A 24,550-nucleotide genomic window follows, 5' to 3' on the forward strand; every position below is an offset into this window, starting at 1 on the left:
TTTTATCATGTTAAATAAATGTTGATGTTCTTAAATCATTTGTGTTAGAATTTTTGCTCTTTCCATCTAAAATGGCAAGCCCAAGGACCAAGAGACTTCTAGAAGGGGGGGACGGGGAGTATGTTCCTCTTATCATTGTAGAGAACATCACAGAAGGACCTTTTCCGTCATGGAGCCCAGCCTCCCCTGTCAGGTTGAGGAACTTGAGGCCCAAAGAGATAAATTGCTTTGGCCACAGTTACATTTCATTTAGTAACAGAATTTGGGCCAGAATACAGTTTTTCTGACTTGTCCTCTAAGGCCATCAGCTCAACACCACTGGGAAAATTTAGTTTTCTGAGGTTTCTCTACCTCGTGTTGTGGAAACCAGCTCCAAGCAGCTGTATCTCACTCTGCTCCGTGGTTTGGACTTGGGGGAGGGAGGAATGGTACGGAGCAGAGGGTCATTTCTCCGACATGAGTAACTAGAAACTGTTTCATCATAAGTAGGACCCTCAGAGATCGTTTTCTCTTACAATTCATTCTTTGCAGATGTTCACGCTCTTCAGAATCAATTACATTTTCTTCCCTCCGTAACCTTTTGTTCATGCTCTATATTGTTCCCAGTGTGTGAGGAAATTTGATGCTTTTGGATTCCTGTATAAAATGGCTGAAACTAAATTGGCAGCGGTCAGTCTTCCTTTTTTTTTTTTTTCCATGCTATATTAAAGAGGATTTAGATTCCATTCAAAACGCAGATGTATAAAATTCATCTGCTCCAAACTAAATCACTCAAAAGGAAATGCAAATAGATACAGTCTATACTGTAGGAGGTCAATGAAAAGAGAGGTTAAATGGGAGGATAGCATTTGGCTCTCTGTGTCCATTTAAACATGTTTACACATATCAAAGATGACACACACAGGTCTTCTCAAAGGAAACCGTCGGCAAATCATTTTTTCCCCTTTAGCTATGATATGGTCATTGTTAGAGATCTTTTGTCAGTGTGTCGGGGAGAGTTTCTCTCTGGTTTTCGTTTGGGACCTTTTGTGGGGCTTTTTATGTTGGATTGTGTGTGTTTTGCTTTGGTCTTATTAAGCACAACTTTTTTTAACTATTTCAAGAAGGAAACATACCCCGTACTGGGGTACCTGGAAGCCTCGGGAGTTAGGAGAAAGCAGCATAAAGGAACTGTGATTCTCGTCAACATCTTAGAAAGCCAGATGCTAACCATATCTTTGCAAACAGTAAGTCAGCACAGGCTTGTTAAAAACACATTACTGGCCCTAACCGGTTTGGCTCAGTGGATAGAGCGTCGGTCTGCAGACTGAAGGGTCCCAGGTTCGATTCCGGTCAAGGGCATGTACATTGGTTGCGGGCACATCCCCGGTGGGGGGTGTGCAGGAGGCAGCTGGTCGATGTTTCTCTCTCATCGATGTTTCTAGCTCTCTGTCCCTCTCCCTTCCTCTCTGTAAAAATCAATAAAATATATTAAATAAATAAATAAAAATAAAATATATTTTTAGAAAAACACATTACTGCCGAAACCGGTTTGGCTCAGTGGATACAGCGTCGGCCTTCGGACTGAAGGGTCTCAGGTTCGATTCCGGTCAAGGGCATGTACCTTGGTTGCAGGCACATCCTCAGTAGGGGGTGTGCAGGAGGCAGCTGATCGATGTTTCTAACTCTCTATCCCTCTCCCTTCTCTCTGTAAAAAATCTATAAAAATATATTTAAAAAAAAACAAAACAAAAAAACACATTACTGGGCCTCAGCCCTAGCATTTCTGATTTAGCCAGTCTGGAGCGTGTTCCAAAAATGGGAGTTCTAATTCTAACAAGTTCCCAGGTAATACTCAGGCTGATGCTCTGGGCACCAGTCTTTGAGAATCACTCTGTGTTGTATGTTGAGTTTTCTTTTATTTATGTGTGGTGGAATAAAATTAGGGTAAATTCAGGAGTTCTTATTTATTTACAAAAATATGCACAGAGTATAGAAGAACTAAGAAAGATAACGGAACAACTCACCCTGTGGCCCAAAGGGATGAGGGGAGAAGGAACTGGAACCCATAGAAGAGTGTCACGTGAGAAAAGCCCTTACTCTCCTTTCAAGAGGCAAAGCCCGCCCCGGTGTAGGCAGCGCTGCAGGGACTGAGCCCGGAGAATCCTGATGGCACTGGCTTACGGCTCCGGCTTCTTGCTCAGACTCCCGTTGGCTGCACTCAGTGGGATGCAGAGGTCACAGGAGTTGTGTGGGGGCTGGCTGGGAACTCTAGGGGGTTTCCAAGACCTTTTCAGGAGAGCCTTGAAGTCAAAATTATTTTCATCACAACACTAAGATGTTATTTGCCTTTTTCACTTTCATTCTCAATAGTGAAGCGTGGTGTTTCCCGAAGGCTCTCTGACCTGAGAGATTTCAACAGATGGAGTGCAGAAGCACATGTGCAGATCTGGTTGTCTTTGTTAATTCAGACAGTAAAGAGATCAGCAAAGATGGAAAGCAGTGTTTTTTTATTCAGAAGTATGTTGTTCATTCTAACATGTAGTGGGTTTATTGCTGTTATTTTAGACGAATGAGTAAATATTTTAACACCTCTCAGCTTTAATTTCTACTACAGTAAAGACCAATAGATACAACCCACAAAACACGCTACTTAGAGTCCATCGTTGTTAAACATGTGAGAATCCTGAGATCAGAGATTTGAGAAACCCCCATACAGTTCTTACTGGTCAGCCCCCTGTGGCAGGGCACAGCTGAAAAATAGCAGATCCAGAGGGACGAATAGCTCTTTTTTATTTTTTTTTAATAAGGCTCACTTTTTTGATGTTGTTGTTGTTGTTAATCCTCGCCTGAGGATATTTTTCCATTAGTCTTTTAGAGAAAGTGGAAGATAGAGGGAAAGACAGAGAGAAACATCAATGTGAGAGAAACACATTGATTGGTTGCCTCCTGTATGAGCCCTGAACAGGGCCCAGGGCCCCAGCAGGGGAGGAGCCTGCAACCAAAGTACATGCCCTTGACCGGAACCAAAGTAGACCCTTTTGTCCGCTGGCTGGCACTCTATCCACTGAGCCAAACCGGCTAGGGCAATAAAGCTCACTTTTTTTTTTCCGCCGAAGCCGGTTTGGCTCAGTGGATAGAGCGTTGGCCTGCGGACTGAGGGGTCCCAGGTTCGGTTCCGGTCAAGGGCATGTACCTTGGTTGCGGGCACATCCCGGTGAGGGGTGTGCAGGAGGCAGCTGATGGATGTTTCTCTCTCATCGATGTTTCTAGCTCTCTATCCCTCTCCTTTCCTCTCTGTAAAAAAATCAATAAAATATTTAAATAAATAAATAAATAAAGCTCACTTTTTAAAAAAAGAATTTTTTAAATTGAATTTTTAGACAGGGAGGGAGAGAGAGAGGAAAAAAAGGATGTGACAGAGAAACATCCATCAATTGCCTCCCACATGCGCCCCCACCAGATGGAACCTGAAACCTGGGCATGCAACCTGACCTGGAATCAAAGGCACCACCTTTTAGTGTACAGGTCGAAGCTCCAACTGAGTCACCAGGCCAGGGCACCGCTTGCTCTTTTCGCTTGCAAATTGCAGGGTCTGCTCCTTGAATTGAAAACCCCAATGTCTGAGTGCCATCCAGAGCCTGTGGGTCCTCCTGAGGCCCTGCGGGCTGTGAATCAGTCAAGGAAAATGCTTCAGAAAGGCAGTCAGTGTCCAGACATGCAAGTCTAGAAAGGGTGAGGCTCTCTTCCTGTGTCAGCTTCCACACACACGTGTGGCCATTCCTTGATCTCCAGGTGTACTTGGGTTTTGTATCTAGCCTTCATGCCCAATTCAGACTTCCTATTCTCATTAGCCTGAGGTGATTACAAAAACATCAATTAAAATGGGTAAATGAAGATACATTATTCCATGTCAAAATGGAGTAGGACCCATGAAAAATAATTATGTCATTATCTATTCAAATTATATTATTTGAAATACGTGATTTATACGGAGACATTTGTGTTATTTATAAGAAATTTCTGTTCTCTGCCTATTAGCTGTCTGGTTCTGCCCAACATAGGAAAATGAATGACGCATTCTTTGTATTTGAAGGAGCAGCTAAAGCTGTCTAGAAACTTGTTGAGTATTTGCCCGAAGTAGCAGATGCTCCAAGATTTGCAGGTTGTTGTGTGTGTTTTTTTGGTTTGTTTGGTTTTTTTTAGAAATAACATCTCAATTACATTCCTGCCAAGGGTGTTGGGTTGTGTAGGTATCTGGAAACTGCCAAAGAGCAAGCCTGAGACAGAGCTCATGCTTGTCATATCGTACGGAAAAGTGACAGGTAATGGAGTTGCTCGCTTTTTTTTTTTTTTTAATCCTCACCTGACGATATGTTTTTGTTTTAATATATTTTTATTGATTTCAGAGAGGAAGGGAGAGGGAGAGAGAGATAGAAACATCAATGATGAGAGAGAATCATTGATCTGCTGCCTCCTACATGCCCCCTACTGAGGATCAAGCCCACAACCTGGACATGTTCCCTTGACCGGAATCGAACCCGGGACCCTTCAGTCCGCATCAGTTGCTTCCTGTGCAGGTGCCCTGACCTGGAATTGAACACTCCACCTGTTGGTGTACGGGACAACTCTCCAACCAACTGAGCACCTGGCCAGGGCTGAAGTTGCTAGCATTTTAAACAAACTGGCCCCTAGCCATGTCCCCCAAAACTGCCCATAAGCAAAGATGAGGGAAGCAATTCCTTCTAGAAAGGTCTCTGGTCTAACTCGAGTTTTACAAAGATATACAAGCTTTCAATAAACATTGAAACAGGTACTCATTATTAGTGGCTTTCAAAGATATACAAAACAATAGAATCCTTTTTTTTTAACCCATCATTTTGGAAATGATGCCCCCCAAAAAAGTGTGATAATGCAATATGGTATTGTGCACTTCAAAATTTCTCAAGAGGTGAACTTACACAATGTATGTCAGATCAGTAAGAGCTGGGAAAAAATTAACAGGTAGATCTCATGTTAACTGTTCTTTACACACACACACACACACACACACACCAAAAAATACCCACAAAGGGACACAAGGACACTCCGGGAGTGTTGGATGTCTATTACCTTGATTGTGATGGTATCATGGGTGTTTGCATATGTCTAAACTCATCAAATTGTGCACATTAAATGTGTGCCGTCCTTCATATGTCAATTATACCTCAATAAAGCTGTGTTGGTTTTTTTTAAGAAAGAGTGATAGAGCCCTGACTGAGTAGCTCAGTTGGTTAGAGCAGTGGTCGGCAATCTGCGGCTCGCGAGCCACATGCGGCTCGGGAGCCGCGGTTTGCCGCTCTGTTGACTAATGAGTTTGCCGACCACTGACCTAGACTCTCGATTCCAATAATTACAGGCTGTTGTTGTTCCTTGTGATTAAGCCCCTATCCCAGTGGTCGGCAAACTCATTAGTCAACAGAGCGGCAAACCGCGGCTCGTGAGCCGCATGTGGCTCGCGAGCCGCAGTTTGCCGACCACTGGGTTAGAGCATCATTCCGATACCCCAAGGTTGTGGGTTCAATTCCCCAATCAGGGCACATAGAATAATCAACCAATGAATGCATAAATAAGTGGAACAACAAATCAATGTATCTCTCCCTTCCTTTCTCTAAGATCAATAAATTAAAAATGTATTTAAATAAATAAATAATACGTGAGTGTAGAGTTAGCAGGGTGTAGAGAAAGGAGTATATTCATATGATGTTGGTGGGAGTGACAACTGATAAAAACCTTTCAAAAGCCTTAAGAATGCATCCTCTTTGATCGGCAATTCTTCTAGGAAGACCTAGTGAATCTTTTGTGCTTCGGTTTGTTAGTGGTTCAGATGAGGGGTCTGTTTGTCTCCCGCCGTAAGAAGGGAGGGAGCCCAGGGTTGACTGGAGACTCGCTGGGAGATGTTCTTTTCCTACTCTGTGTCAGCAGTGACCTCCACATTGTGGGCAGTGCCGCCTGCGGAGCGCAGAAGCCTGGCCGGCATCGTCCACTGCTTCCATCTGTCTCATGGGCCAGAACCAAGTGACAGGGCCACCTGACCTGTAAGGCTGCCTGGGAAAGCACGTGTGGCTCTTTCCAGCTTTTAGAATAAAGGAGGGCAGTGAGAAGGGAGTTGGAGCGGGTGTTGAGTGAGCCACGCTGCAAAGGATGCCCCACAACCCATACGTCCACCAGGAGGGAGTTGATGAACTAAATTAGAGACTTTCCATTGCATGCAGCCGCTTACTGTGGCATGGTTTCTCTCGCTCACTGTGAACTTAGTGAAAAGGGTAGATTACAAAATAATATGTTCCACAGGATTCCATGTTGCTAAAAATACATGTGTATACTATACATTCACAGAAAACCCTGATATACGTGATAATGTTAATACAATCCACTTGATGAGGCCTCCTGCCCTTCCTCTGCACGCTGAGTGACCTCCCCCCCCGACCCCCCGCTGTGACTTCCAGATCTTAGCCATAAATCTTTCCAGATTGATTCAAAGCCAAGAATAAGGAGAAAACCCTAAGTAAGTCATTCTGGAAAACACAGTCATTGGCAGTCCGTTACATTCCACTTGTCTTTCTAAGAGAACAAACTCCAGCGTTTCCTCAATTGGCTGACAAAACTCAGTGGCTGAAGCCAGGTGAGAATTGTTGCAGGAATGGACTCAGCTCAGAATCGCCGAGGACCTGATGCTGCAGGAAGACGGGCCAGAACGAAGCCCCGGGTGAGTGTGCTCACAGAAGCTGTTGGTGCATTGCTCTGGGAGCACTTGATACTGTGACTGGGTCCGCTCCAAGGAAGTCTCGGGAACCGCAACATTAAACATGGGCTCTCCTGGGAGGGCCAAGTGATTGCCTTTGTTTGGCTGCTGATGGGATGGTTCCTAAGTAACTTCCCACATTGCAATAGACCATTTGCAGAGTTACACTTTTTTTTTTTCAATAAAAACTAGCCTTATGTTTAAAACAATAATAGCGTAATCTCTCCTGTCCAAAAATCCTTAACTTTCAAGAGGCTTTTGTCAAAATATTCAGGAAAACTCAAACTGTTCCCGGAAAGCGGATCTGGCCCTGAGCAGGTCTGCCCACGGCTGGCCAGTAGTGTGTGGGATCTTGACTGCGTGCAGGAAAAATTTCCCAACACTAGTCCAGGTGAGTTTTGGAGGATGTTTATGAAAGCTGGGGACCGTGAAACAAGGAGGAGGGCCTGGGATAAGAGGAGAGGGACTGGGTGGGGAGATGAGTCGGGGCTGGGCTGCTTTGGCTCACTAAGAAGTCAGAGAAAAGGGGACTTTGGGGACAGGTTTAGGGGATTTGCCCAGGACAAACTACTGCTACCCATTGATGCCCTAGTGCAAGCCTCATGGAGTCCCTTACAGCTTAGGAGATGCAGGCCTGTGGGAAGGAGAGGGGAGAAGGGGAGGGGAGAGGTGCAGGCGGGGTCTGGGAGGGAGAGCGCAGGCTGGACCTTCCTTTTGAGGGGTTTTAAAGGCTGGGCATTTAGAGTAGGTCTTAGGGAGGATCTCTGTAGACTATTCATCAGTTTATGTTGATGTGCCAACGTGAGATTTATTCCCTTAACTTCATCTTGGGTTCCTGTCATCTATCTCCCTGAGTAGGGTGATTTAAGCTATTTACCCTCTGGTTGGGGAAGAGAAGTGTAAACCATTTACTCATTTTAAAAAAATACATGTTTTTATTGATATTTTTAGAGAGAAAGGAAGGGAGAGGGATAGAGAGATGGAAACCTCAATGAGAGAGAAGCATCTATCAGCTGCCTCCTGCACATGCCCTACAGCAGGCTGAGCCTGAAACCCGGGCATGGGAATCAAACTGGGGACCTCTTGGTTCATGGGTTGACGCTCAACCACTGAGCCACGGTGGCTGGGCAGCCATTTACTCTTAAGTGCCCTTCGTTTAGGGAAAATAGGAATACGATTTAACTTCTATGTAACTATCTGTCTCAGTTCCCCTAGTCCGCTTGTCCTGGCTTACTAGCCTGTCTCAAAAGGAGGTCTGTGATTGTTTTCAAAGTGACAGTAATCGATTCTCATGAGGTTCCTACAGATGGAGGACCAAGAGGAGAATCGGCACTTACACTTTGTGGGAAGAACATATGAGCTGTGGTCCCTTTCCCTCCTTTCACAAAAGTAAACGTAATCCGAAAGAAAAAGGAAGTAAAGAAGCTAAAAATCTGGAAGCAACAATAGAAGATATAAACATGAGGCCCTCGCCAGTTTTCTCAGTGATTAGAGCATCGGCCCGAAGACTGAAGGGTCCTGGCTTTGATTCTGGTCAAGGGCACGTACCTTAGTTGCAGGCTCAATCCCAGGCCCCGGTGGGGGCACATGTGGGAGGCAACCATCGATGTGTCTCTCTCACATCGATGTCTCTCTCTGTCTCTCCCCCTCCCTTCCACTCTCTCTAAAAACCAATGGGAAAAATACCCTTGGGTGAAGATTAACAACGACAAAAAAGATATAAACATGAGGACTGGGGGCAGAAAGGAGCAAGGACTAGAGGGTAGATCAGGTTGAGGCTAAACGGATAATGAAGGACAAGGACCCTCAAGTGTATCGTTCACTTGGCAGCTTTATAAAATAGTGAAACTATAAAGAAGATACTGTTTAAAATCAAGTTATAAAATGTTCCTGACTATTCGCATGTCCTAAACTATCTGCATTTCTTAGCCTTAGCTGATCAACAGAATCATTTGGGGCTTGTTTTGTTTTAATGTAAATTCCTGAACCCCATTATCCCAAATTGGTGATTCACTAAGTCTGAAATGTAGCCAAGGAAGCTGCATTTTTTAACCATTTAATTTTTTAGATGAACTATTAGTAGGCTATAGTTCACATAAAATAAAACATACTCATTTTACTTTATTTTTATTTTTTAAAAAATATGTTTTTATTAATTTCAGAAGAAGGGAGAGGGAGAGAGAGATAGAAACATCAATGATGAGAGAACTATTGATTGGCTGCCTCCTGCACACCCCCTACTGGGGACTGAGCCGGCCGGAAACCCAGGCATATGCCCTTGACCAGCATCGAACCTGGGACCCTTCAGTCCGAAGGCCGATGCTCTATCCACTGAACCAAACCAGCCAGGGCTAAAACATACTCATTTTAAATGTACAGTTAGGTTTTGGGTGTGGGGTTTTTTTTGGCAAATATATATATACTAGAGGCCCGATGCATGAAATTCATGCAAGGAGCTCAGCCCTCACAGCCCCGGCTACCTCGGCCCTCGCAGCCCCAGCTTCGTCCAGAAGGTCATCCGGATGGTCGTTCTGCTGCTCTGTTTAATTAGTATATTAGCTCTTTATTATATAGGATACCCATGTAACCTCTACCACAATCAAGATATAGACCATTCCCATCTGACGAGGACTCCTGCCCCTGAGTGACCTCCAAATCTAAGCCGTAAGATTCTCTAGATTGATGCAAAACTAAGTGTGAAGAGAAAACCATAAACCCCAAAATAATATCAATTACTGAGAGAACAGCACTGAGCGCTCCACTCTGCATGGCTCTTGGAGGTGCAATTATGAGCAAAAATAGATACGGCCTTCACACACTTCCAGTGTGGGATTACCATTAATTCAATCACGTGTTCATTTGTTCTGTAAGTGCTCTACAGGAAAGATCACTTTGTCATGAGAGCACATTAGAGACACGATCTGATCTAGCAGGCATGGTGGTGGTGGGGAAGACTTTCTCAAGGAAGTAGATTTAAGCTGAGATCTGAAGAATGAGTTGAGGTTAATTCGTAGAAGGGAGAGAAGCAAAGGGCTTAAGATGAGGCTTTGGCAGTAGGAGGAGCCTGAAATCCTGCCGGGCCTGATTGTAGTCTTCAGTCTCAGAGCAATGGAAAAACTGCTGAGGTATTTCAAGCAGGAGATTGACATGATCAGATTTGCCTTTTCAATAGAAAACTTGGCATTTTTGTATACTCTTACAATGAGAGGATTCCACTGCACTGATAATAAATGCCCTAGAACAACGTGTTTGGGCATGAAAACTTCACACTAATATGAGCTTAAAGGCGGGGTGCGGCTGGGGAACAAAGGGCAGAAGATACACACAATGTGGTTTCACCTATAGGAAGCATTAAAACACTCAAGGAGCCCAGCCAGTGTGGCTGGGTGATCCGCCTATGGGCCAGGAGGCCACGGTTCGATTCCTGGTCAGGGCCCATGCCCGGGTTGCAAGGTTGATCCCCAGTAGGGGGTGTGAAGGAGGCACCTGATCAGTGATTCTCATCATCGTTTCTATCTTTTTCTCCCTATGCCTTCCTTTCTGAAATCAATAAAAATATTTTTAAACATGTAAGGAAATACACAAATACACACACAAACACAAAATTGTTGTGAAAGTATAAAAAAACATATGAGGAAATGATAAATACCAAAATCAGAATAGTAGTTGCCGCTATGTGTAATAGTTATTACAGATAGAATGAGATGAGGATAATATGATTGGAGAGAGTTAGAAGAGAGACACAACCACATGTGTTTGTATTTTTTAATATATTTGTTGGGCCCAGCCAGTGTGGCTCAGTGGTTGGGTATTGACCCATGAACCAGGAGGTCACAGTTGGATGTCAAGGCACATGCCCGGATCGCAGACTCAATCCCCAGTAGGGAGTGTGCAGGAGGCAGCCAATGGATGATATTTCTCTTGCATTGATGTTTCTATCACTGTATCCCTCTCCTTTCCTCCCTCTGAAATCAGTAAAAACATATTTTTAAAATATATATATGCCTTTCCTGTTCATTTTATTCTCTAAAACTCTCTTGATTACATCTACTTAGTTTCATCCTCATTGCCAGAGTTATTTCCCACCTCAATTACTATACCAGCCTTCAAACTGAATGCACACTTACCTCTTACTTTCCATCTATTTCCTTTGTCATATCACTGTCTTATTTGTAACCCCTATTAATGAGGGCCCTATTAATCTCAGACAAAAGATAAGGTGTGTTGACATGGCTCTTACCTAATTGAAACAAATTGTTATAAACTGCTTGCTGCTAGGTTAAGTCATATAAAATTACCTTTTCTGTACATCAGTAACAATCAATCAGCAACTTACTGTGGTTCAGTGAACTCAGGCCAAACACTGCTCTCTACATATTAACTAAATGTATACATACCAGTATTAGCTAAATTCAATTCTTGCAACAAATTGGTAAAGGAGGCACTATTATTTTCATCATTTTACAGATGAGAAAAACTGAGGTACCTGGACAGAGAAGCAAAGGACTTGCCAAGATTTTACAAGTGACTTGTAGAGCCAGGATTAAAAAGCAGACAGGCCTGGACTAGCGGGTGTGGCACAATGGTTGAGCATTGACCCAGGAACTAAGAGATCTAGATTTGATTCCCAGGCAGGGCACATTCCCGGGCTGTGGGCTCCATCCCCAAGGGGGCATGCAGGAGCCAGCCAATCCATGATGTTTCTCTCTCATAGATGTTTCTCTCTATCCCTCTCCCGTCCTCTCTCTAAAAATAATGAAAACATATTTTTAAAAAAGATATAGTTGCCCTAGCCAGTTTGGCTCAGTGGATAGAGCCTTGGCCTGCGGACTGAAGGGTCCCAGGTTTGATTCCTGTCAAGGGCACATGCTCAGGTTGCAGGCTTGATCCCCAGTAGGGGGCGTGCAGGAGGCAGCCAATCAATGATTCTCTTTCATCATTGATGCTTCTAGCTCTCTCTCTCACTTCTTGGAAATCAATAAAAATATATATTTTAAAAAAGATATGCATAAATAAATAAATAAATAAATAAATAAATAAATAAATAGCAGGCAGGCCAGGCCGGTGTCCCTGTCAATGTGGCTCAGTGGTTGAGCATTGGCCCATGAACCAGAAGGTCATGGTTTGATTCTTGGTCAGAGACATGCCGGGTTGCGGGCTTAATCCTTCTCTCTTCCTCTTTCTAAAAAAAAAAATAAAAAAATCTATTAAGAACAAACAAGCAAACAAAAAGAAACAAAAACATTATGCTAAGTGAAAGAAGCCAGACATAAAAGGCCAAATATTCCATGATTTCACTAATATAAAATATGTACAATAGGCAAGTTCATAGAGAAAGAAAGCAGCCCAGCCAGCGTGGCTCAGTGGTTGAGTCTCAACCTATGAACCAGGAGGTCACGGTTCAATTCCTGGACATGGCACATTGCCCAGGTTTCAGGTTCAACCCCCCAGTGTGGGGCGTGCAGGAGGCAGCCGATCAATGATTCTCTCTCATCATTGATGTTTCTATCTCTCTCTCCCTCTCCCTTCCTCTCTGAAATTAACAAAAATATATTTAAGAAAAAGAAAGCAGAATAGTACTTGCCAGGGGCTGGGAAATGAAGGAAATGAGAAATGACTATGAGGTTTCCATTTGGGTTGATGAATAATTTTGTAACTAGATAGTGGTGATGTTGGCACACTAGATAGTTGTGAATGTACTTAATGCCACTAAAATGCACACTTTGAAAGAGGTTAAAATTGGAAATTTTATGTTACATGCATTTTACCATAATTAGAAAAAAATGATACAAAGTCTGTGAACTTAATTACAACAATCCTCTGACTACCTGTCACTTCAGGTTTTACTGCTTGCTCATGCTTCCTGGAGTGTGGAGATCCAAGTTAACCAGAAAACTATGCTTGCTTGGGACACTCCCTACCGGCATGCAAGCACTCACTCACACACCATCTTGCCCTTTAAGAAATTCCTACTTAGCCCTAGCCAGTTTGGCTTCCTAGAAAAAAAACAAAAAACAAAACTTGACTCAGTATTTCTAGATGACTTTTTTTTTTAAATATATATATTTTTTCTTATTGATTTTAGAGAGGAAGTGAGAGGGAGAGAGAGAAACATCAATGATGAGAGAGTATTATTGATCAGCTGCCTCCTGGATGCCCTCTACTGGGGATCAAGACCGCAACCCGGGCATGTGCCCTTGGCAGGAATCGAACCCAGGACCTTCCAGTCCGCAGTCCAACACTATCCACTGAGCCAAACCAGCTAGGCTAGATGACTTTCTTGACTGCGTCATCCCTCTTGGCATGAAACACCCTCCTTTGTGTCCTTCCCAGCCTTAGCTTCTCCCCTATCAGGGCACATGGTAACCTTGTGAGTTCAGCAACTGCATGTATCACCCTTGTAGTCCCACCGCCTAGCCGAGTGCTTTGCACACAGTGAATCTTCACTGAAGGAGTAAGGACGTAATAAATGTGGTTTTTTTAGTAATCGAATTTGATTATCTCCCTCTGCCCCAAGGCTACAGGAATGTGGGGTCACAGATAGGGAAAGAGAACAACTTTCTAAAAGTCTGACCCTAGATTTAAGAGAACAACACATTCAAGTGGGAAGGTGAGACCCACCAAGCTCCTCCTGCTCCAGGTAGAGCACTGATCCCGGCGCCATCAAGATAATCTTGTCTTTTCCTATCTTCACAACAAGGCCGAAAGGGAAGTACTGAACCTCCTTCAGGGTGTGCCTGGATGGCTCTTTAGACTGGGGGTGGAAGCTGTGATGAGCCATCGCTCCTGTGATTAGGTCACATTTATAAGGAAAAGAGAGATTATCTAGATGGGCCTGATCTCCCTAATGAGCCTTTTGAAATCGTGGCTCCTTCTCTGCTGAGGAGCCGGAGAGATCAGAGAGGTCTCCTGTTGGAAGGACTCAGGGCCACGCTATTGGTGGTTTGAAGATAGAGAGGCCACGTAAGAAGGACTGTAAGTGGCCTGTAGGAGCAGAGAGCCGCCCCGGGCTGACAGCCAGCAAGAAACTGCAGCCCTTGTTCCCACAGCGACAAGGACCTGAACTCTGCCAGCGGCGTGAATGAGCTTGAAGGAGAATCTTCCTCAGAGCCTCCAGCTGAGAGCCAGCCCGGCTGGTAACCTTGAGTCTGGCCTTGTGAGACCTGAGACTCACAAGGAGGACTCAGTGGAGCCCACCAGGACGTCTCACCTACAGAACTGTGAGTTAATACCTGGGGGTTGTTTTGAGCCAGTAGATTACTAATACCAGGAATAGAATTCTAAATACAAGACTCAAAGTTTAGTATTTAAGTTTTTGGGGAGGACTTGATCAATCAGTTACCTATTCTTTAAAAATAATTCTTTATTGTTGAAAGTATTACATATGTCTCCTTTTCCCCCTGCATTGACATCAGTTACCTATTGAATTCACTATAAAACTGCAAAAGAGAACCCTTTATCCCCCCACAACTCTAAAAAGGAGGGGCGGGGGGGAGAGAGAGAGTGAGAGAGAATGCTTCCAAGTTAAATGATTCTCTTCTACTAACTTAAGAAAACAACAAGACCCTTTGCCCCCGAGGCAGGATGCCTGTTTACTACTCCGCTGCTCTCTGGCAACACTGTTCAATTTCTCATAATCAATATATTCTTCCATTTCCTCTTGCCTTCCAAGTGAGCCTTTCACCCTATGCTTTCCGAGCCCCGAATTAACCAGAGGACACTCCTGAGGAATCCTACAGCGCCTGAGACACATTTCAGCACCTGACAGCTAACCTTAGTGGGTCAGCTTGTCCTTATTGCATAGGGCCTTTTAATTAAGAGAATAACCAAATTCTGAGCTATTAATGTGAGATTAATAATCGATTTCTTGTTGTTGCTGCTGGAATTACAGTAGGAACTCACGACCCAGCACTTGCTTCTGTCATATTCCAGCAACGGTGCTTAACCGTCCAAAAAAAAAAAAAGAACAAACTCAACTTGGGGTTGTGAACACCCAATGTAATATACAGATGACGTATTATAGAATCGTACACCTGGGAGCTATATAACTTTATTCACCAATGTCACCCCAATAAATGTAATAAAAAAGAAAACAATGAATTCAAATGATGACCCAAATCTGTTTACAGCAGTGGTGACACTGACATTATACATATGTCTTAAATGATGTGAATGTGAATCTATTCCAAAAGTCTCCTTTTGGCAGCAGCAGGAACATCACCGGGTGTTAGATGGTGGGGTCAGACTGGACTTGGGTTCAGCAACCTTGGTACTTGGGTTCTGGCTAGGAAAACATTCAGAGCCAAGACTCAAACTATAAGAGAACATTTATTTGGAAAATCACAGAGGTAGAAGAAATAATTTGTAGAAGAAATGGGCTTAGGAAACAAGTTATAAAGGTAAAGGAAGAACCCTTGGAGCTTAGAAGTGAGGAAGGTAAAGATGATGGGGGGGAGTGAGCGGGGGGGGGGGGGGGGCGGAATGGGGGGGAGGTGTGGGCATGCTCCCAAGAGAGAGAACAAACTGGGTCCTCTGTCCTAAGGGTTTTAAGGATGGAGATTTTAGGTGCGGTCCCTGGGGAAGATCCCAATAGAATATTCAGCAGCTTTCCAGGTGTGTCCTTTCAGGGTTGGGGTCTCCCCTGATTGATTGGTGGGTGCCAGGGCAGGGGGTCATTATTCAATGCAGCCGGTTCTCAGGTCAGCCATGGGTTGCTGGTCTGGTTTTACTGCTTCTCTGGGCCTGGAGCTGAAATACAACTGAGGCCTAGATGTTATCTCTAAGGAGGAAAGGTCTAGGCATTCAGACCGCATGACCAAAGATATGCTAGGGGAGGAAAGGTCACCCTGGGGACAAGGTCCCACCCTACAATTGTCCGTTGCTAGGCACCCTGGGCTTTCCACCCTGGTACAGAACCTGACCCTTTGTCCTTGCTCTACTCCTGTCTGTTAACTGCCTACCACACTTTGAGAACCCACCGTGTCTCCAGCAATGTGCTCTGTGTTGTACAGGGTATGTGAGACACAGTTCCAGCACGACACATTCTGTTAGTACTGCTGCAGCACGGGGGACACGCACAGCTTCGTTACTTTTCTGTACCACCCGCTCCAGTTGTACAACCCCGGGCCCTCCCTTTCTCCCTTCCTACCAGAGACCAGTTCTTCAGCAGGGAGAGCGGCATGACTCAGACAGTAGTCCCTGCTGACAGTTTACCCAACCATCTGCCTCCCCTCAGACAAGCTTCTCCCAGAGTTTCCTCATGTGATTATAAAGAAAGTGGGAAAGTGACCCACCCAGGTCTGGACCTGGCCCTAAGGAGACTCTCAAAATGGTAGTTCCCTTTTCCTCCTTCCCATCCGCCTAAGGCTGTGAACGAGGGAATGTGTGTTCAGGAAGTTGGACTCCAAATTCAAACATTTGGTAGACTAAATGATACTGAGTAAAAGGGAAACTAGACACTTAGGAAAAGAATGCCTTTTTTGCAGAAACATAGCTTTTGGGTTGTTTAATGATTGTGTAGGTTCCATGGAACTACATATTCTGTTCAGGACAGAGACCATGTGATTTCTCTAGAGAGAGAGGGCCATGAAAAGATGATTTCTCTACCAAATTCTTATTTTTCCCTCTAGAGATTACACCCCACCTAAAACATCCTGCCTTTGCTAGCTGTTTCTGCTGCCTGCTAAATCTTGCCTACAAAAATGTTAAACAAGTTACATGTTAATGAATCCCAGTCTTGCTGGATGGGAAGGTGAGAATAGCATGAGTTATAACATGGCTTTGAAACTCTGGTTGTATAGCAGTTAAATCGATCAATCAATCAATCTCTGGATGTTTGTGGTTCCCAATGGTCACCTGCTATTCTAACAAGGAAATAGACTCATTAATGTGGAGACAGATTTGGAAATTAGAGGAAAAGCTCAAGGATTTTTTTCTACCCTTACCATCTAACTTACGTGAAATACAGTAATGGGATTTAAATGAAGAATCTATGCCAACTCAGTTTTTTGAACTCTGGTGCCAACGAGGCCAGGGGCTTGCCCCAAGGGGGCCAGGAGATTCAAACAGGTAAATTTCCTCGCATCATCAACACCCCTAATTCTGCTGTGCCTTCTCAAAAATGAATGCTGTAAATTCCCAATGACTTTTAAGGAGGCAGTGTAGACAGAGCCTTTTCAACACTCCTGAGCAAAGTGTGTCTGTGTATTTTTTTAATGTATCAGTAGCATCATCCTTATATTCAAGGGGTTGCTCTATCTTTTTTTTTTTTTTTTAAGGTTCTGCTTTATTGAGCAGGTCAGTGTAAAACTAGGAAAACGGGTTGCTCTATCTTAAAAAATAAACTTGAGAAACTTAAATTAAGTGGATAATGTTGAAGTTCATGTTCAAAGGCAACATGCCTCTTGACAAAGGAGACTTGGGACACATAAGAGCCTCACATTTGTGCTTTAGATCCTGATTTCCTTCTAGGTCACAGGTCTCTCTTCCCTTGCCAACCTCATACATAATCCAGTGACATCCGCTTTTGGTGAAAGCTTGATTGATTTCTTCTCTTTCAAAAGCAATCACGAGAATGAAGCAATTCAACTTAATAACACACAGTAGAAAGAAAACAGCTCTGTTTGTGTTTTAGTCCTACCTCAGAAAGATCATGTGGCTTTTGCATAATTTTAAAGAATTTTATGACAATAGTTATGTGGTGGGTTGTTTTTTGTTTGTTTGTCTGTTTGTTTTTGTAAACTATTAATTGAATCAATCTGTCCAAATATCTCACAATTTATGAAGTTAAAGTGTTCTTAAGTAATTGAATAAGAGGGTTCTTAGTAGGATATTAAAGGGCATTTCAAGTGAATAAGGACAGCATTGTAGACATAACTTATGACTTGGGCTCATCTTACAACCTAATGTCATATTCCTTTCTAACTGATATAGAACAATAAATTATCACTCATTTTAATCAGCAAAGATTAATAAACTTCCCGAAATGTGCCTTTAAATTTTTAATTAACTTCCTCATTTAGATGTTCTTACTAATCGACCTGCACATATACTCCGTAACTAGTTCTTCCTTGTCTTTATTAATCTGCCTGTGTTATACATGTTATAAGAATATGGAAATATTTGTTGTATACGAAGTGGAGCCAAATACATAAAATCTACATTTTATTTCTGAGTCTAATTTTACTCCAAGTTTTAGAAGTTTGAATTTGGGGTTTTCCTACACGGGAAACCCCTAAGTAGTTCTTAACTCTGAGCTACTTCACATCACTTTACCAATAAATATAATCCATCCATTTAGGTAGAAAGTTAAAAAAATGTTAAGAGGTATTTTGGACCTTCTAGTGGGTGTGTAGCTGGAGAGGATGTAGAGCAACAGAAACTCAATTCATGCATTGCTGGTGGGAATACAAAGTGGTCCAGCCACTTTGGAAGATGTTTGGCTGTTTCTTATAAAAGTCAACACACTTTTACCATATGATCCAGCAGCTATGCTCCTTGGTATTTACCCCAATGAAGTGGGAATTCATGTCCACATAAAACTGCACATGAGTGTTATAGCTGCTTTATTCAGAATTGTCAAAACTTGGAAGCACCCTGCTCAGTGTGGCTCAGATGTTTGAAGCATTGTCCCTTACACTAAAAGGTGGCAGGTTCTATTCCTGATCAGGGCACATACCCAGTTTGCTGGTCCAATCGATATTTCCCTCCCCTCCCCTCCCCTCTCCTCCCCTCCTTTCTCTTCTCCTCCCCTCCCCTTCCTTCCCCTCCTTTCCTCTCCCCTCCCCATCCTTCCCCTCCCCTCCCTTCCCCTCCCCTTCCCTCCCCTCCCTACCCTTCCCCTCCCCTCCCTTCCCCTCCCCTCCCCTCCCCTCCCTACCCTTCCCCTCCTATCCCCTCCCCTCCCCTTCCCTCCCATCCCCTCCCCTCCCCTCCTCTGTCCTCCCCTCCCTTCTCCTGTCCTCCCCTCTCCTCTAAGAATCAATTTTAAAAAACAAAACACAGCAACACTTGTTAGCAACCATAGATGTCCTTCAGTAGGTGAATGGAGAAATAAACTGAGGTACATCCAGACAATGGAATAGTACTTAGCACTAAAAAAAAAAATGCTTTCAAGTCATGAAAAGATGGGAAAAATCTTAAATGATTTCTACTAAGTGAAAGAAACAAATCTGAAAGGGCTACATACAGTATAATTCCAATTATGTGATATTCTAGAAAAGGCAAAACAAGGGAGACAGTAAAAAAGGTCAGTGGTTCTCTGTGGTCTCGGTGGCAGAGCGAGATGACGAAGGGGACAGCATTGCTGGGCAAGCGCCGCAACAAGAGGCACGCGCTGGGCCAGGGCCACTGGGGCTTGAAGGCCTACCACCTTCAGAAGCCCACCTGCGGCAAGTGGGCTGCCCACCGAGCGCAAGAGGAAGTATAACTGGCCCAGCCAGTGTGGCTCAGTGGTAAAGCGTTGACCTTTGAACCTGGAGGTCACCATTTGATTCCCAGTCAGGGCACATGCCCGGGTTTCGGGCTTGATCCCCAGTGTGGGGCGTGCAGGAGGCAGCTGATCAATGATTCTCATCATTGATGTTTCTATCTCTCCCTCTCCCTTCTCTCTGAAATCAATAAAAACATATTAAAAAACAAAAAAGAAGGTCTCTGCTTAATTCCTAGCTCCACTACTCTTAGCGGCATGCTTTGGAGCCGGTTACTTAACTTCTTTTTGACTCAGTTTATATACATCTATAAAATAAATACAATAATATATAGAGAGTGGGCAAAATTAGGTTTACAGTTGTAGTATAAATAAATAATACAATAATTAATAAATAATAATACCAGAATAAACTCCATATTTACCATACTCACAAATGTAAACCTACTTTTGCCAACCCTTGTAAACTCCTTCACAAGATTGTTGTACGGAACTAGAGTATGTAAAACACTTACTGTAGTGGCTGACCTACAGCTGTGCTAAGTAAATATTAGCTGTTGTTAGTAGTAGTAGTTATTCAGCAAACAGTAGTTCTACTTGCATAAAAAATATTAGGTTTTATTTACCAGTTCAAAATTGCATGTCAATTCAGAAAGAAAATGTAAGTCATTCTGAAGGAGACTCCAGATAGAAGATATATCTAATAAAAAAGACATTTGTTTTCAGTTGTCCTATCCAATAGGACTAACCATTCAGAAGTTCAAAAGAATGTAATAAAGAAAAATCTGAGTCACAATAACAAGATAGCCTCTAAAATGCCTAGAAATAAACTTAACAAGAAATATAAAATATCACTGCAGGAAGTAAAAGAAGGTTTAAACAAGTGGGGAGACATACCCTACTCCTAAATTGAAATACACCAGTTTGTGCGATGAAATCAGCCTATGAATTCAATGCAAGTCCTCATTATTTCTCATAAGAATTCTTTTTTAAAAAAATATATTTTATTGATTTTTTACAGAGAGGAAGAGAGAGGGATAGAGAGTTAGAAACATCGATGAGAGAGAAACATCGATCAGCTGCCTCTTGCACACCCCCTACTGGGGATGTGCCCGCAACCAAGGTACATGCCCTTGACCAGAATCGAACCTGGGACCCTTGAGTCCGCAGGCCGACGCTCTATCCACTGAGCCAAACCGGTTTCAGCATCATAAGGATTCTTTATGATTATTCACACGCTGACTCTAAAATTTATTTGGTGGAATAAATGACAGTGAATAGAAAAGCAATTTTAGACAAGGAAGATGGGTAAGGAAGGTTTGCCCTGTTAGATATTGAAACAGTCTGGTACTACAGTCATTAAAACTATAAAGGGATTGGTATTGGGTATAACAAAATACAGCCACAAAGCACAACAGCATCCAGGAAGAGGGAGCCTTTGAAATGGATAAAGAAAGGGTACTGCCCAGCGGCGGTGGTTCAGTGGTTGAGCATTGACCTATGAACCAGGAGGTCATGGTTCAATTCCCGGTCAGGGCATATGCCCATGTTGTGGGCTCAATCCCCAGTGTGGAGTGTGCAAGAGGCAGCCGATAAATGATTCTCTCTCATCATGTTTTTATCTCTCCCTCTCTTTTCCTCTCTGAAATCAATAATTTATATATATATAAAAGAAAGGGTGGGCATAGTTTTATAGCTCATTTCTTTTTAGTTCTAAATAATATTCCATTGTCTGGATGTACCAGTTTATTTACCCATTCACCTACTGAACAACATCTTGGTTGTTTCCAAGTTTGTACAATTATGAATAAAGTTGCTATGAATATAATATTGAAGGAAAAATATCTTTCTCACACTGTTCCCTAAATAAATTCCAGATGGATTAATGATCAAAAAGTTAAAATCTTACAGAGCAGGAAATATAAATTACTCATGAGAAAAAAAATGTTTGAAACAGATAACATTTTTTGAGCCTATCAGATTGGCAAAGATCCAAACATTTGATAAAACACTCTTGTGAGTTTGTGGGAAACACACAGAAACTCTTTCATTTTGCTGATAAGAGTACAAATTGATACAACCTCTGTAGAGGCAATTTGGTGGCATCTATAGAAATGACAAAGGCACATTTATCCTAAATATATACATGTATACATGTGAAATGGCAGACATTGTAACAATATGGTTTGCAATAACTGCAAAAGATTAGAAAAAAATGCTTAAACTTAAATGTCCATTGACAAGAAACTGGGAATATAAATAATGGCACATCCATAGTGTCAATGTAAGAATCGTCCAAACCTGTAGAGAATTTTTATGAGTTTATTTGAGCTAAACTGACAATATATTCTGGAGAGAAAGATCTCAAATACTTCAGAGAATAACAGTTTTGCAGTTGATTTTATGCAGTTGAAATTAAGAAGGGGATGTAAGGAAGACTGCATGAAGGTGGGAGAAAATAAGGCAGGGATTAGGTTACAGGATGACTAAAATTTGCTCTTTGAGGGCAGTTATGTCTAAAAAGGAGAACGAAGTCTGAAGGAGTGATTCACACATTACAAGACAGGAACTGAAAAGAGGCATTTCAAAGGTGTGTTAACCTAGATGCACAGAAACAATGGACAAGGCTTGCTTAAGGCAAAGATAAACCTTTGACTAAAAAGTTATAGGCCTGGCCTGTGACTACCCACCATGACCTGTGCAGTTAGGAATTTATGATTTATTACAGCACTCCCTTTTCATCACAATAGCATAGACCTACCAAGTGGATTGAGAAAAACTTAAAATGCTGATACAGAAATATCTCCAAGATATATATCCTATTTTTTTTTTTTGGTTAAATTTTAATAGACTATTTTTTAGAGCAGTCTTAGGTTCACAGCAGAATTGGGTGGAAAATACAGGGAGTTTATATATACCCCCTTTCCCTGCACATGCACAGCGTTGCCCACTATTCAGCACTGCTGTGGTACATTTGTTTCTCAATGAACCCATATTGAAAACCTGTGGTTTATATTATGCTTTGCTCTTGGTGTTGTACATTCTGTGGATTTGGACAAGTATACAATGACATGCATTCACCATTATAGTATCATACACTATAGTTTCACTGCCTTAAAGTCTCCTGTGCTCTGTCTATTCATCCCTCCTTCCCTCCTCTAACCCCTGGGAACCACTGAATTTTTTAGAATGTCCCATAGTTAGAATCATACAGTATAGAGCCTTTTCAGATTTGCTTCTTTCCCTTACTAATATGCACTTAATTTTCCTTTATGTCTTTTCATGATTCTATAGCTCATTTCCTTTGAGTACTAAATAATATTCCATTGTCTGGATATAACACAGTCTATCTACCCACCTACCTATTGAATGACATCTTGGTTGTTTCCAGGTCTGGATAATTATGAATAAAGTTGATATAAAACATGCCTATGTAGGTTTTTGTGTAGATATAAATTTTCTACGCATTTGGGTAAATACTAAGGAGCACGATACTGTATTTATTATCTGGTAAGAGTATGTTTAATTTTGTCTTCCAAAGTGTCTGTACCATTTTGCATTCCCACCAGCAATGGATGAGAGTTTCTGTTGCTCCACATTTTTGCCAGCATTTGGTGTTGTCATTGTTTTGGATTTTAGTCATTCTAATAGGTATACAGTGGTATCTCATTGTTGTTTTAATTTATAATTTCCAAATGATATATGATGATAAACATCTTTTCATATGTGTACCTGCCATCTGTATAATTGTCTGGTAAGATGTCTATTCAAGCCTTTCATGCGGTTTTTAATCAGGTTGTTCATTTTCTTAATGTGAAGGTATTTTCCCCCTGACATCAAGTATATGGTGTCTTTTCCAACACCAATCGATTCTCTGGCACCAACTGAGTGTCCAACAAATCGGTTGACTTCTGGCACTATCTACCTGGAGCCAGTCTCAGATCCCACAAGTGAAAAGGCTCAGTCTCAGAAGTCTGCCTTCACTTCAGATGCCAACTACTAATGAGATGCCCACCTGTAGAGGGCCGCCTGGGAAGGCACATGGGCATTTTCCTTAAATTGTCAGCTGAGTCCGAGATGACTGGCAGAGCCGCGGCTCGGATACACATTTTCCCAAGATGGCGGAAAGTGTAATCAGCTTGGCCTTCATATCAGCCCAGGTGTCGGCAGGGGCGGGACTAGATATGTAAATCCAGGCATGCTAGGGCCTACTTAAGAATGCAAATAAGTCGGTGATACTTCCTGGTATTGGGGGTATAAAATAAATGCGCTTGGAGGGGTCAGAGTCCTTGTCATGCTGCCTCTCCATCAGAGAGGATGGCGTCCCACCCAGCTCCCAGTTTTTAAATCTATTTTTGCGTCTTTCTTTCTTTCTATTATTTCTCAATCCCTGGCTGCCTCCACTTAGAACCGGTTCATTCATCTTTTTCCATGCTGGACGCGGAAAAGGGAGATCCCCACCACGTCTGGCCCCCGCCGCATCTGCCCCCCCACCCCCGCACCCACCTACCCACACTTTTGCTAGATAACTACATCTTAGGGGTTCCCACGAACCCCTCTCAGGTTCATTCATTTGCTGGAATGGCTCACAGAACTCAGGAGAACTCACAGACTTATGTCTTTTGCAAATATTTTCTCCCAGTCTGTGGCTTGTCTTTTCTTTTGTCAGTGTTTGGTGTTGTCATTGTTTTGGATTTTAGTCATTCTAATAGGTATACAGTGGTATCTCATTGTTGTTTTAATTTATAATTTCCAAATGATATATGATGATAAACATCTTTTCATATGCGTACCTGCCATCTGTATAACTTGTCTGGTAAGATGTCTATTCAAGCCATCTTTTTTTTCTCTTTCTCTCCCTTGTTTCCTCTCTCCCTCCCTTCTCTCTCCCCAAAACCAACCAATAAATTTTTTCACTGAGCAGACTTCTTTATTTTTTAAATGAAGAATAGCATTGCTGTTTTTTTCATGGATTGTGCCTCTGGTGCTATGTCTTTTTATCCAAGGTCACTAGGTTTTCTCCTATGTCATCTTCTCGGAGTTTGATACTTGTGCATTTTACATTTAGGTCTTCTCCAGTTGAGTTAATTTTGTGAAGGGTCTGTGTCTGTATTCTTCTTCTTTTTTTTTAATGTGGAGAGTCAGTTGTTCCAGCCTTTGCTCCTTTGTCAAATTATATATATTTTTAGTTTAAAAATGTAAGTCATGGCCCTGGCTAGGTGGTTCAGTTGGTTAGAGCATTGTCGAGATACACCAAAGCTGTGGGTATGATCCTTGGTCAGGGCACATACAAGAAGCAACCAAGGAATGCATAAATAAGAGGAATAACAAATTGGGTTTTTTTTTTTCTTCTCTTTCTC

The 24,550-nt window shown here is 42.5% G+C and overlaps 1 protein-coding gene across 1 annotated transcript in view; it reads left to right on the top strand.

Moving 5' to 3' along the window:
- The first annotated feature begins 13,716 nt into the window (after nucleotides 1-13,716).
- Nucleotides 13,717-24,550, top strand: part of AEBP2 (AE binding protein 2) — a 98,668-nt gene continuing 87,834 nt past the window's right edge. The window contains exon 1 of the mRNA XM_079775592.1: nucleotides 13,717-13,983. The gene's annotated coding sequence lies outside the window, so the exon portion shown is untranslated. The remainder of the gene's footprint in view (nucleotides 13,984-24,550) is intronic.

Source organism: Cnephaeus nilssonii (genome assembly GCF_951640355.1).
Source record: "Cnephaeus nilssonii genome assembly, chromosome: 6".
In the NCBI taxonomy this organism is placed as follows: domain Eukaryota; kingdom Metazoa; phylum Chordata; class Mammalia; order Chiroptera; family Vespertilionidae; genus Cnephaeus; species Cnephaeus nilssonii.